The 14,964-nt window shown below is 38.3% G+C and overlaps 1 protein-coding gene across 1 annotated transcript in view; it reads left to right on the forward strand.

The window, feature by feature from the left end:
* The window catches only part of LOC147712256 (disintegrin and metalloproteinase domain-containing protein 9-like), a 1,115,055-nt gene that overhangs the window by 887,305 nt on the left and 212,786 nt on the right, over positions 1 to 14,964 (forward strand). The gene's annotated exons all lie outside the window — the stretch shown is intronic.

The raw sequence follows: 14,964 nt of genomic DNA on the forward strand, positions 1-14,964 counted from the left end.
CCCACAGAGGTGCTGGTAGATGCCAGCCCGGTAGGCCTAGGAGCTCTGCTCACTCAAGAGACTGAACCAGGAACGTGGGTCCCATTAGCTTTTGCGATCAAAGCACTCACAGCAACAGAATCCCGGTATTCACAAATAGAGCGAGAGGCATTGGCGATCAAGTGGGCGTGCAACCACTTTCACTTAAATGTGAGCGGGCACCCCTTTCGAGTAATTACAGATCACCAACCCCTCGTTTCTCTGTTCAAAGGAACGGCGCCTCATTCACCCCCCAGGATCGAAAGGTGGGCCATCCAATTGCAACATTACCAGATGGAACTGAGGTATAGACCAGGCGCAAAGAATCCTGCTGATTTTCTGTCTTGCCACCCAGCACTAACAGCTGAAGAGGACAGTGATCAAGAAACAAAGACAGAAGAGTTCGTCAACATGGTCGCACAGTGGTCTTGTCCGCAAGCTCTTTCGATAGAAGAAATAAAGTCGCACATGGACGAAGACACAATCCTCAAGCGAGTGGCTGATACTCTGAAGAATGGATCCTGGGAGGGATTCCTTAAGAACATCCAAGGGTGGAGTGAGCCCGACAGAATTCGCCTAGGGACTTTTTGGAATGTTCGAAAGGAACTCAGTGCTGCGGACAACAGAGTCATACTGAGAGGGTCGCGCATCATTATACCACGAAGCCTGGAGGAACGAGCAACGGTCCTCGCACATGAGGGTCATCAATGCATCGGGCGGATGAAGTCAAGAATGAGGTAAAAGGTGTGGTTTCCTGATCTAGAAAACAGTGTAGACACCATTGTGCGAAACTGCAGGACTTGTCAACTTACAAGCAACGCCGAGGTCCCAGCCCCCGTAAATACAGAAGATCCGGCCCCGTCGCCTTGGTCTTGGGTGAGCCTTGATTTCGGCAGTTTCCCTGATGGGAGAGTTACAGCTGTTCTCATCGACAGTTACACCAAATATCCGATCGTCGAGGTCATGCCGTCCACAGCATTTGCTAACCTGCAACCAGTGTTGGTGAAACCGTTTGCCCTTTTCGGTTTGCCCCACGTCATCAAAACAGACAATCGGCCCCCGTTCCAAGGCAGTGAGTTCAAAGAATTCTTAACACGATTAGGAATAAAGCATCACTGCATCACTCCCCAGTGGCCACAGGCCAACGGAGAAGTCGAACGATTCATGCGTACCACCAACAAAATACTACGCATAGTGATGACCGAAAATACAGATCCAGAAGTGGCTCTACAACAGTTTCTGAGAGAATACCGCAGCACGCCCCATTGTACCACACAACGATCTCCATGGTCGCTCATGCTGACAGGACCCCGCCGAGACATGTTACCCATGGCTGACAATTGGAAGCTAGAGCCTTATGCCCCGGCGGTTGTCCAAGCACAAAGGCAGAAAACCAACAACAAAGCAAGCCATTGACGAAAGGCTAAGGCTCGTGTAGTGACGCCTGGGTGCTCCGTGTTGCTCCGAAATCGGTGGAGTGGAGGGAAGTTCCGTACTCCCTATGAGCCCGGGGTGTGGACCGTAATGTCAACCAAAGGAACGGCAATCACGGCAGAATGAGATGGAGAGACAATAACCAGGAATGTTTCTTAGTTCAAGAAGGTTCCACCCCCAGTCAGAACACCACAGGGTTTGGATCAGTCAAGGACCGCTGAGCTGCCATCTGATGAAGCGGAATGCGACTCCTATAGCACTCCACCCCAAAGTCCTACGAAACTACCACAGCATGAGGTCCTCAGGCCTGAGGACACTGTGAACGACCAAGAACCAGCAAGTCCCTGACAAGAACAAGAGAGCCGCCGGCATCTGTACAATCTGAGGCAAAATCCCTGGCCTAGCAAGAGACTGGATGACTAAAGTACATTTTCTATTATTTGTTTATAAAACCAAGTTGGGATTGGATGTAGCGGTCTAGTTGATTACCCGGGGGTAGAGTAACCCCGGAAGCATACCCACAGTTTGTATCACTCTCTGGCCAGGCGTGGCCAGAGAGCATAAATAAAGGGGCAGAGGTCGCTCGGGACTTTCCGGCCCAGACAACCACCATGCTGTGTCTGTCGTTATTTAGGTGCATGCGGTGTTAGCAATCTCCATGGTCTCCCCTACATTACGGCTCGCTGCAAAGGTGCCCCAGAATGTCACAAAGTACACAAAAGTCACCCAGAAGGTTCTAAGAGGCAACGTAAACAAATTGTCTGGGTATATACAGCACAAATGCTGGGCACAAACACTTTGAACAAGAGGAAGTAGAATTTAAATCCTTTATTCCAAATATTTTGACGAAAAGCAAGTACAGCCAAAGTGTTTCACCCGTGGTGGGCTTCTTCAGGGCTGTAATACACATAATAACAATCTTATTACTTACAAAAAACTACCAACAGACATAAGAATACATGTTTTACCGTTATCAACATACAAGCCAATGTCACAACATCAAAGGCAAGGACATATATACAGTCAATAATGCAAAGATATAACCAAAGAAAAAATATAGCCATAATATCTAAAAATCAATACTGAGCATTGGCACAGTTAGGAATTTCATCGACAGGTGCAAGGAAAACAGCCTCACAAAATATGCAAATGTGACATAGGAATATGTTGTATTCCTTTTAATAATAAGATTTAGATTTTCGGATTTAGATTGTACAAAACATGACTATGTTTGCTAAATCAAATTCCTATTGCAAATTATGTCCCAATTTATCACAGAAGAGAGGAGCCCTCCACTTACCATCTAAGGCGGAGAGATACTCCTACGAAAAATGGTAATTCTATTTCTGTAACTGTTGCGCTAATGGACTGGCAGCTCTCTCTATGTGTAGTTCAAAATAAAAAAGAGAGAGGGAAGGGTAAGACAAAGACAAGATAAGTCTTCATAGTAAGAAAAGACAATCGAAAAGAGAAAAAGGCATGTATTCTCACACTGACCCTGTGCCAAAGGGTACAGAGAATGGGTATCACATACTTGTGGACATTAAGAAAAGTCCTTGATTTGATCCAATCCTGGTAAGAGCAAATTTTATTGATTTACTCTTCCTTAATTGAAAGATGTTGCAAGAGTGCTGACAAAGTGCAAGATTTCTAGTGAAGAGCCTAATAAGTTAAAACACCGACAAACATAAGGAAAAATTGCGAATGATAATATGAGTGCCAAATTCAACTGGCAAGTTACTGTGTAAAGCATATTTTGGGGAAACACTTTCTAAAGAAGCAACACAATGATAGTGAGACAAGACAATATGTATTGATTAATCTTAATCCAATAGAGCAATAGTGTCAAAAACTATGTCTACATTTTCACCATCAGATTCTCCAAGATCCACGAATACCTCCCTAAGAGAGTTTACTTTGGAGGTGAGAACTCGCCCTAACACAGTATCTGTAAAGATAAATTCTCAATACATGAAAGAAAAGCCTCTACGTAATTGCAAACCACAGAGAAGAAAGAGTAACAATACCTGTTCTGACTGGTGTACTATCTGAACAGCAGATAGAAAATGTGGAACCGTCTTTCACATTTTAGTGTGCACCTGAAAGTGAATGCAGAAGTGCGTAAGTCTCCGCTATACCTGTCCTTCATTGACCTCAAATCAGTATTTGACTGTGGAACTGTGGAAAACGCTCAATGAAATAGGAGTTGAACAACATCTTTTACATGCTATCAAAATCCTACACAACAATACGCGTGTCTGTGTTCGCTATGAAAGCCGAAGAGAATGCACCCCCTACTTTGAAGGATGTACGTTGTTACAACGCATGCTTTTACCAAGCATGCTTTTACAACGCAGGTTTTTCAACGCAAGTCGTTACAACGACTTGCGTTGGGGGGTGCTGGATAGTGAATAGTTTAATTTACTATTCCAACTCCAGTCCCCGTGGATAGTAGGGAAGGTGTTGGATAGTAAATTAAACTATTACCTATCCTAGAGCGCCCCCAGCGCAATTCGTTGTAATGACTTGCGTTGAAAATCCTGCGTTGTAAAGGCACTGCGTGGTAAAAGTTGCGTCGTAAAGGATGTTTCCCACTTTGAAACTGTTTGGGTGTTCACCAGGGATGTACTCTTGTCCCATTACTGATTTCCCTCTTCTTGAACGACTCTGAAGAATTTTTACTAAAGGGGTACGCGCACACAAATGTTCCAAAGCTGCGTAATAAAAAGATAGTCATCCTTCTCTTTGCAGATGATGCAGAAATATTTTCCTGTAAGCAAAATGAATTGCACAAGAGGCTAAGCAGCTTCATAAGTGACTGTTGCCTTAAAGACATTCTCATTAACATGCAAGAGAAAAATAATGCCAATGAGGACATCTCCACCTTTGATAAAACCGCTAAGAATTGTGTTGGCCAAGTGCTCGAAACTGTTAAGAAATACGACGACCTGAGAATCTTCATTAAAAACAAATTGTCCTGGTGAGGCCACGGTGATAAGGCAGCTAGTACTGTTCAACAGTCCGCCAATGCTATTTTGAGGGTTGAAGGACAAGCTCTAATTTGGCTGTCATTCATTGAGCATCATTCTCCAAGTTTATAAGCAAAGAGCTGTGGCTGGGCACGGTCCCTATCTCTGACACCATAGCCCTTGCCCTGGCTACGTTTAAATCATAACTGCCACAGGGAATCGTCTTTGAGAGCACTACTTGAAATGACAGCCACAGAAAGAATCCATCACAATCCCTGGTCAAAATATGTAAGAAACTTTTTAAGAGGACTTGGCCTTGTACATCCTTGGACAACCCCAGCTCTTATCACCGTTGTCACTTCTGCTATGGTCAAAGAATCCTTTTTTTTTGTTAAATAATTTTTATTAATATAAAGAAAAGTACCAAATTAACAGTAAACATGAGGTGGAACAGTTAGCATGGTAAAACGTACAGCATGTTGCAAATTATGTAATCCAAAAAGACATAAAAGGAAAACAACCTTATGCATTAAAGGTGGATAGGAAGAATTAAAGGTACTTAATAAATCAAATAGTGTTATACCAATGAGTTTGCAATAAAAGGAGAGAGAGCGAAAGAGAGAAAAGAAAGGGAAAGGAGGAGAAGGAAGGGAAGAAAATAATAGATAAGGGGGTTAGTGTAAACAAGGATGTGAGGATAAGTAAGAAGTGAAAGGAATTTAGTGTAATAGAAATTCTCCCTTGGAATGAACTAAAATATAAATAACAATCATATATCCAAAATACGCATCATCCTCACAAATATATATCAACAGGAGAGAAGAACTTTGTTTATTTAAGAGCCATGGTGGATGTCTGTTTAGACACGCGCACTGAGACTGAACGTTTTCCGTACATGGGAACCTGATAGTTTTTATCTTTCTGGATAACATCCATCTCAACAGAAAGGATTGTTTCATGTTCCAACCACAAGTGTCGATAGACACTGTATGTAGAGGTTTGATGCAAACATCGGGATCTCGATTCCGTGAAGTTCTACTCTGAAAGGCGCTTTTTTTGCCTGCCCTTTGATTACACCCTACAAATTAAAGGGCAAGTTACACTCAACGGAGTTATTTATGATTCTGAATACGGCCGAATATGAAGTTTTGCCTTCCACGCACATTTGGATGTAATTAGAACATCAAACTCACATTTTCAAGTATCCAAGTGGACACTGGATAAACTTTCCTATATTGTCTTTACCCTGTTCACCCCCATAAGATATATATGTCTTTGTGATAATTCCAAGAAAGAGACACTTACCCTGGAAAGTCCTGATGAAGGTGGTGCATTATTTGGCAGCATACAAAACACGTTGACGGCCTTGTTGTTTTAAATTCGAGGAACTATTGAGTCTGGAATTTCCTATGAGGTTATGACTCAGTAATAGATTCAATTGAATGAATGTTTTTATGACGATTTTTTAAGATATTACGCGCTGTTGTCTCTTATTGTTATTTTTTATTAGGACACATGTTTTATGAATTTGTGGGTTTTTTGTGAAAATGTTTTTATTGAAAACATAAGCAGGGCATATGATAGTCAAATGGCACTTACATTGGGTATTATAGGTTATAGTAGACATTAGCGACAATTAATTTGTGTTTTTAATAATTTGTGTCACTAATGAATGTCTACATTAACGGGAAACAAATATAAAAATTGCTGTTTTTATATGTTTTATTGTAAGTCTATAATTGTGTTGGGTTTCTCTCCTGTTGATATATATTTGTGAGAATGATGCGTATTTTGGAAATATGATTGTTATTTATATGTTAATTCGTTCCAAGGGAGAATTTCTCTTACACTAAAGTCATTTTACTAGCACCTTGTCCCTTGGATAGGAGGGCCACTCCCTCCTTCTTTTTGAGAAGTAAAAGGAAGCCAGATCTACTTTCCAAGAGAGCGTTAGTGAAGAAACAGTAGATTGTATGTTCATTACAAATAAGATTCCACCATGTTAAAATACAAATTTTGGAATTAACTTTCCAACAAGTTAAAATAACTTTCAAAGCAAGAGCAATGAAAAGGTCAAACAATTTGAGCTCAGAGGAGTTGTTAGAAAATTCATCAAACATGGAACCAAGGAAGACTTTTGAAATTGATAGTGGAATACAGCAATAAAATATCTTAGAAGTTACAGACCAAATGCAGTTCTGAAATTTGAAAACATTAGAGAGTAATACATCAAATGCAATAGTGTGCCGTCAGAGGAAAGATAAGACCAGCAAAGGGGAGAGGAAGAGGGATTCATTTTATGAATAAAAACAGGTGTACAAACTATTTTACTGTATAGAAATAATAAGGATTGAGTAATATTAGCAGCTTTAGAGGTGGTAAAGATTTTGTACCATAAATTATCCCATCTTTGAATCAAAGGAGTATTCCCATGCCAATTCTACAGGGGATTTTTGTCTTTCAAGTATAGGGGTAACAAGCATTTTATAGATAAGTAAAGCTTTGGGGGAGGATTCAGGGGAAATATTTTATAAAGGGGTCAGAGGGAGTAGAGTCATCAGAGAAATATTTGGATATTAGGAAGGATTTAAGCGCCTGTGCTAATTGTGAGTATTGGGATATATATGATGAGGGCAGGTTAGAACGTTCTTGTAATGTAGTAAAGGGTATGACTGTGATATCAGTTGGTGAACATAAAAAATGTTTAAAGTAGAAAGATTTGTAGCAAAATGTAATGAATTTGTTGTACCAGATGGAGGAGGCAAGGAATGCTTGATAGAAATTAGAGCCACCAGTAAATGAGGAATGTAAAATGGGATATTTAGAAATGAAAGTACAATTGGACATAAAACAGCTAGCAGTAAAAGAGAATACATGTAGCAAGGAGTGTTCAAAGGGAACGCAGTGAGGTATCGGTAGGTCCTCATCTTGGCGATTTAGAGAGTAAAATTGTCTGATCAAAAAGGCGGTATGATATAATTTGAAATTAGGGAATCGTAACCCTCCTCAATTTTTTGGTTTAAGTAATCTAGATAAAGTAATACATGCAGGTTTATTACACCATATAAACTTAGTGCATATAGAATTAATTTGGTTGAAATAATAATTTGGGATGTGAAAAGGTAGCATCGAAAGCAAGAAAAGAATAAGAGAAACAATCATCATTTTGATAGTATCCAGTCTGCCCCACCAAGATAGAAAGTAGATTTTGAATTTTAAGTTTTAATGTACTAAAGTTATGGGAGAGAGTATGAGAGATAGTAGGTGAAAACCAAATACCAAGGTACTTGAGTTTAGACGAACACCATTTAAATTTTGTATTAGAACATATATTGGTAACATAAGGATTTTAAAGGCAAACCTTCAGTTTTAGAAAAGTTTAACTTGTATCCAGAAATTTTAGAATATAGATCAATCTCCTGCATGAAAGAGGGTATAGAAGTGATAGGTTTTGAGAGGTAAATCAAAATTTCATCTGCATAGGCAGATAATTTGATTTCATGGGAATTGTATTGAAAACCTGTGATCAGGGGATTGTGACGAATTTGTTCAAGAAAAGGTTCCAGGCATAAAAGAAATAAAAGAGGGGAGAGGAGACAAACTTGTCTAGTACCTCTGTGAAAACTAATATACAGGTATAAAATACCATTGACCGAGATACAGGCACGAGGTTCTGAGTATAATAATTTAATGAATGAAATAGATTTGGTCCAAATCCGAACCAATTGAGAGATTTGAACATAAAATGCCAATTTATACGATCAAATGCTTTTTCAGCATCTAGGGACAATTCAGCAAGAGGGTCTGGATATTTCTTCCCTAGCGTAAGAATATTAGAGGGCATTCTAGCATTATCCAAAGTTAGCCTACCTTTAATAAAGCCAGATTGATCAGGTGTAACTAGCAAGGGAATAACGTCAACAAGTCGAGAGGCAAGATTTTTTTCAAAAATGTTACAGTCATAATTAATTAATGAAATTGGGCGATAATTTTGACAAAAAGTTTGATCTTTATCAAGTTTAGGGATAAGTAAAATAAGAGCATCCAGAAAGGAGCCTTCAGATTTAGAATTTGAAATGAATTAGGAGAAAAGTTCAAGTAAGTGAGGAGCAAAAGTAGGTGAGAGACAGTGGATAAGCTCTATAGGAAAAACATCAGGGCCAGGAGCCTTAGCTCTTTTTAGGGATTTAATGGCAAGCAAGATCTCTTGCAGAAAGATATCCTTTTCAAGAAGATTCATAACTTCCGGTATAAAGGGAGGAGGCGGGAGATCAGCAAAAAATTATAGGATATAATTTTCGGAAGGATGTGTATCATTGTGAGGGGGTCAGAAGGAAGGCTCAAGAGACTTGGTCGAGGTAAAGAGGGCTTTATTTTTAAGTAATAAAAAACAGAAAGGGAGGTCTCCTCACAAATCCAATCCAGGGGCGAGGAGTAAGGGGAAAACAAGAAATCAGAACGGTCCCTATCGTTAAATTAAAAAAGAGGATAATACTATCCACAGTATGCCACCATAGCTCAAGAGATCCTTACATTTAGACCCACTCCAATAATTTGTGTACAAAGTATGAAAACAATTTTGGTAAAATTTGAAACAATTTATTATAAAAATATACAATGTGAAGTATCAATTACTGTGCCACAGTATAAAATATTTAAAAAAAGAGTGTCAGCATCCTACCATTGGTTCAATGGTGCACATATCATAAACACACACAATAAGAATTAAAAACAGCAATTAATTATTAAAAACAAGTTGTCGACGCAGCGTTTCGGTTTCTAAGTTGACACCTTCATCAGGACAGGGTTCTATACAATAAAGAAACAACGTATTAACACAACATTTTCTTTGAATCATAACTGTGTTATCACTCTTTTACAAACTACCCATTGCTCTTTTCTACAGTTATCAAGTTTTTATAAAAAACCTTCTACTATTTGAGCAGAGGGGCACATTTCTCACAGATACACTTTATTCTACTAAGAGATAGTGATTCATAGAGCGCATTTTCAACAGCAACATGTTACAATATGGCACAAAGGACAGTGGCAACTAGATCTCCTGAGCTATGTAGGAAGTTCAGAAAGTATGAACTTCGAAGTAAGTTACATATAAAGTGGCAAAGCACATAGGAGAATAGTCTAAAACTATTTCTGCTAACGTTATATATATGCAGCTGGGGGTTTCTTTTAAATGACTTACTTTAAAAACGGACTCATATAGCATTCGAGCCGTGTTTCTCTCTATTCAGTTCGAGGAAAAAGTCCTTAATTCATCACAGGACATCATATGCACGAGTGGATGTGAATGATAAAGAAATCTCTTAGTGTCTGAAACCACAAAAAAACCTTACATCAAATTCAATTAATCGTTTAATGTGGGGTCACTATACACATTAGTACCATAAAGGTTTGTAAATTACCTTGATTATATCATGGAGTTTTCTTTATATGAAGGAAAAAGGAGCCACCGTTATGAGGGACTTTTTTTTGAAGTTCCTTTAGAGAATTAAAAAACGGGGTGTTTCAATTAGTTCTCATATATCAAGAAATATTTTCAAATCGTTAGGTTACCAATTTCATTACTCCATAGATGTAGAGCACTTACCCTTAGGTATAAGGGACCAGCATGAAATGTAGCACGTGACTGGATGGCGTCAAGTTCTTTTGCTATAATAAAGTGCTGTTTCACTCGTTATCACTGTTCGGGGTTTTTTTATCAATTCACCACGCTGGAAGAGACATATATTGATGACGGGTTTGTTAATTCCCTTTTAATTTTCACATGTTTATCAGTATAAGACATGATTGCTCCCTAATGGAGCATGCCGGTTCACAGCATTAAGGCATCTGGTCTATTCTTTGTTTATCCATAACGGCTCTTGTTTACGAGTGCCGGTTGCTTAAACTTACAGTGTTCTTTAAATTTCCTATAAACAACGCAGTGTTATTATCGCGTGCATTAAAAGGAATCTAAGGGTTTTGTACGTAATATGGTTGGAAAAAACTTTAGTTAGTTGTAATTCCCCAGACCGACAGTTATCAAGGTTTTTACAGACTGACACCAAAACGCGGGTTATAATGCGCTTGCATGTTGGAGATGGACCCATCATCTCCGCCGCTACATTCGATTTAAAACACGAGCGGCTGGGGCAGCATGCCGAGGTTTCTCAAGGAGACTAGTGCCCATTAATTACGGAAGGAGACTAGTGCCCATTAGTTACAGCGTCCCTCAAATTTCTGGGAGATCTCTCGCTTACCTTACGTCCGAGATTCGGCCTCCCTGCTCATTTTCCACTCCGTTGTCTTCAGGTTGCAAGTACAAGAGCGTACATCCCTTGTATGTTTATTTAAGTGTTTCCGCTTCGCGCGTTTACATGGAAACCTCGCGAGATTTTAGGGTCTTTTCTACGTGTAATAACGTGCGACAGTAATAAGGAACTACCGAGGTAGTTTATTATTCATGTGCGACTTATATTGTGAACTACTGTAGTAGTTTGTTATTGGTTTCATCGGTTCTACCACTGTGGTTCCGTAGTTCTTTCAGGGCGATCCAAAATAAAATTATTCTGGTGGGTTCAGGTATCCGCTCTCATTTAAAAATTTAAACCCAATGGCTGTGTCTGCATATTAATTCATACTCGATATTTATTTTCAACGCTGGTGATACTGTTGATGTCGATTTTTTATGATTTTTTATGATGACATTTAAGACCTCACTAATATTTATTGATTCCGCCGACTAGGCTTGTATATACTAATCCAAATTTAAGTTCTCATTCTAATCACTAATGCTACTACCAAATTTACATATTTCATCCTACATTCAGAAAAATATTATAAATAATAAAGGCAATTTTCAGAAAGTGAGGTGACATGAATGGGTCATTACATCAATTTATAGAATGCGTTCCCAATCTTCTTTATTGTTCAACCCGTTTCTCACGGTGTTGAAGCGGGACATGAAGAATTGTTCTTGTTTTTTTCTTTTGAGGTCAATGTCTCCACCTCTTAAGTTCATTTGGATATTTTCAACTCCGCACCAGGATAGGTCTTTAATTGTGTGGTTGACCTCTTGCCAATGATCAGTCAGAGGTGCTCCTCGTTTTTTAGTCTGAATAGCTGATTTGTGTTCAGTGATTCTTAGTCGAATTTCTCGACTTGTCTCTCCTATGTACATTAAATTACATGGGCATTTTATCAGGTATATCAAGTTTTTGGACCTACAATTAATAAATGAGTTTATTCTATGTTTTACCTTGTTTTGTTCGATATAGTCTCCTTTAATAATGTTTTCACAGTTACAGCAATTTCCACATGGAAAGGTTCCAGTGGGAAGAGGGGCATTATTTATGCTTGGTTGTGTAATGGTAGGTAACTCTCTGTATGTGTGTACCAAGCTTCTCTTTAGGATGGGGTTGCGTCTAAACGCAAACATAGGTTTGGATACTTTTTCTTTATTTGGTTTATTAACCAGATTCCAGTTACGGTTTATTATGTTTTTGATTTTATTGCTGATACTGCTATAATTGGTTACAAATATTAAACGTTTTTCTTTTTGTTCGTCCTCTTTTTTTGAGAAAAGATTGTCCCTGTTAAAATATTTAGCTCTTTTGTATGCATGTTTAATCATGCGCTTTGGGTAACCTCTTTCCACAAATTTATCAGTTAAAACCGCAGCATGTTTCTCAAAGTCTCTCATTTTGGTACAGTTACGTTTTAATCTTAAAAATTGCCCAAAAGGTATATTATCCTTCTGACATGGCGGATGGTAGCTTGAGTAGTGGAGCATTGTATTCCTATCAGTCTTTTTAGTAAAAAGCTCCACTTGAAGTTTTTTATCTTCATGTTTAATGACAATGTCTAGAAATTCACATTTATGAGCATCGTAGTTTGCTGTGGTTTCGCTATAGCATGTCCAATAGATAGATTCAATCTTGAAAGAGATTTACAAAACTTCTTCAGGAAAATTAGATTACAAACGTTCTTTGATGGGAAAGAGAGAGTCCCTTCTTCCAATAGATCAGGTCTGAAACCTAAGTCAACATGGACCCCACAAATTGGCCAAACTAACAAGGATATAGAAGCCTTTCAAAGGATTGTAGAAAAAAGCGTAATGGAACTCTTAGATCAGAAAAACTGGATTCAACTTAATTTGAGTAAAGAAGAGAAAAATGCTTTAAAACGTCTAGAAAACTGTCAAACATTAACCATCAAGCCTGCAGATAAAGGCGGCAGTATTGTAATCATGACCACTGCCCAATATAATGCCAAAATGACCCTGATGCTTGACAACAAAGATCACTATCAAAAAGTAACTAGGAATGATTGGACCCAATTGAAGGATGTAATCAAAAGAACATTAGACCTAGCCAAAGAAGATTCTGCTATCTGTGAGGAAGAATATAGATTTTTATGGAACAGTAACCCCACTATACCTGCTCTGTATGGACTTCCTAAAGTCCATAAGGATCTCCACGACCCACCAATGAGGCCCATCGTAGCGAGTATCGGTTCATTGACTGAGCCACTCAGCAAGTACGCAGACGTTTTTTTACAACCTTATGTCACAAAACAACAAGCGTACATTAAAGATACGGGGGCTATAATTCAAAAAGTAGAAGCCTTACCATTTAACCCAGAGACCCAGTATTTAGTGTCCCTCGACATCGAGGCACTGTATACAAATATACCACAAGACAGCACTATAAATATGATTAAAGAATTACTCTGCCCAGTAGATAGGGACTTCAACCCACAAGAAACATTTATCATTGATTGCATTAGTCTTGTTCTTAAAAACAATATTTTTATTTTTAATAAAGAGTATTATAAACAAATAAAGGGGACCAGCATGGGAGCCACCTGTGCTCCCAGTCTGGCCTGTCTTTATGTAGCTCAATTCGAGAATATCCACATTTTTAATCCATTAGCTCCGTTTTATGAGAATATATCTGAATGGTCCAGATATATTGATGATGTTTTTTTTATTTGGTCAGGACCTCTGGACACTCTTAAGGAATGTATTTTATGGCTAAACCTGGGAGATCCCAATTTGAGATTCACAGCAAACTACGATGCTCATAAATGTGAATTTCTAGACATTGTCATTAAACATGAAGATAAAAAACTTCAAGTGGAGCTTTTTACTAAAAAGACTGATAGGAATACAATGCTCCACTACTCAAGCTACCATCCGCCATGTCAGAAGGATAATATACCTTTTGGGCAATTTTTAAGATTAAAACGTAACTGTACCAAAATGAGAGACTTTGAGAAACATGCTGCAGTTTTAACTGATAAATTTGTGGAAAGAGGTTACCCAAAGCGCATGATTAAACATGCATACAAAAGAGCTAAATATTTTAACAGGGACAATCTTTTCTCAAAAAAAGAGGACGAACAAAAAGAAAAACGTTTAATATTTGTAGCCAATTATAGCAGTATCAGCAATAAAATCAAAAACATAATAAACCGTAACTGGAATCTGGTTAATAAACCAAATAAAGAAAAAGTATCCAAACCTATGTTTGCGTTTAGACGCAACCCCACCCTAAAGAGAAGCTTGGTACACACATACAGAGAGTTACCTACCATTACACAACCAAGCATAAATAATGCCCCTCTTCCCACTGGAACCTTTCCATGTGGAAATTGCTGTAACTGTGAAAACATAATTAAAGGCGACTATATCGAACAAAACAAGGTAAAACATAGAATAAACTCATTTATTAATTGTAGGTCCAAAAACTTGATATACCTGATAAAATGCCCATGTAATTTAATGTACATAGGAGAGACAAGTCGAGAAATTCGACTAAGAATCACTGAACACAAATCAGCTATTCGGACTAAAAAACGAGGAGCACCTCTGACTGATCATTGGCAAGAGGTCAACCACACAATTAAAGACCTATCCTGGTGCAGAGTTGAAAATATCCAAATGAACTTAAGAGGTGGAGACATTGACCTCAAAAGAAAAAAACGAGAACAATTCTTCATGTCCCGCTTCAACACCGTGAGAAACGGGTTGAACAATAAAGAAGATTGGGAACGCATTCTATAAATTGATGTAATGACCCATTCATGTCACCTCACTTTCTGAAAATTGCCTTTATTATTTATAATATTTTTCTGAATGTAGGATGAAATATGTAAATTTGGTAGTAGCATTAGTGATTAGAATGAGAACTTAAATTTGGATTAGTATATACAAGCCTAGTCGGCGGAAAAAATAAATATTAGTGAGGTCTTAAATGTCATCATAAAAAATCATAAAAAATCGACATCAACAGTATCACCAGCGTTGAAAATAAATATCGAGTATGAATTAATATGCAGACACAGCCATTGGGTTTAAATTTTTAAATGAGAGCGGATACCTGAACCCACCAGAATAATTTTATTTTGGATCGCCCTGAAAGAACTACGGAACCACAGTGGTAGAACCGATGAAACCAATAACAAACTACTACAGTAGTTCACAATATAAGTCGCACATGAATAATAAACTACCTCGGTAGTTCCTTATTACTGTCGCACG

The sequence above is a fragment of the Lissotriton vulgaris genome, chromosome 5, assembly GCF_964263255.1.
Source record: "Lissotriton vulgaris chromosome 5, aLisVul1.2, whole genome shotgun sequence".
Lineage (NCBI taxonomy): Eukaryota > Metazoa > Chordata > Amphibia > Caudata > Salamandridae > Lissotriton > Lissotriton vulgaris.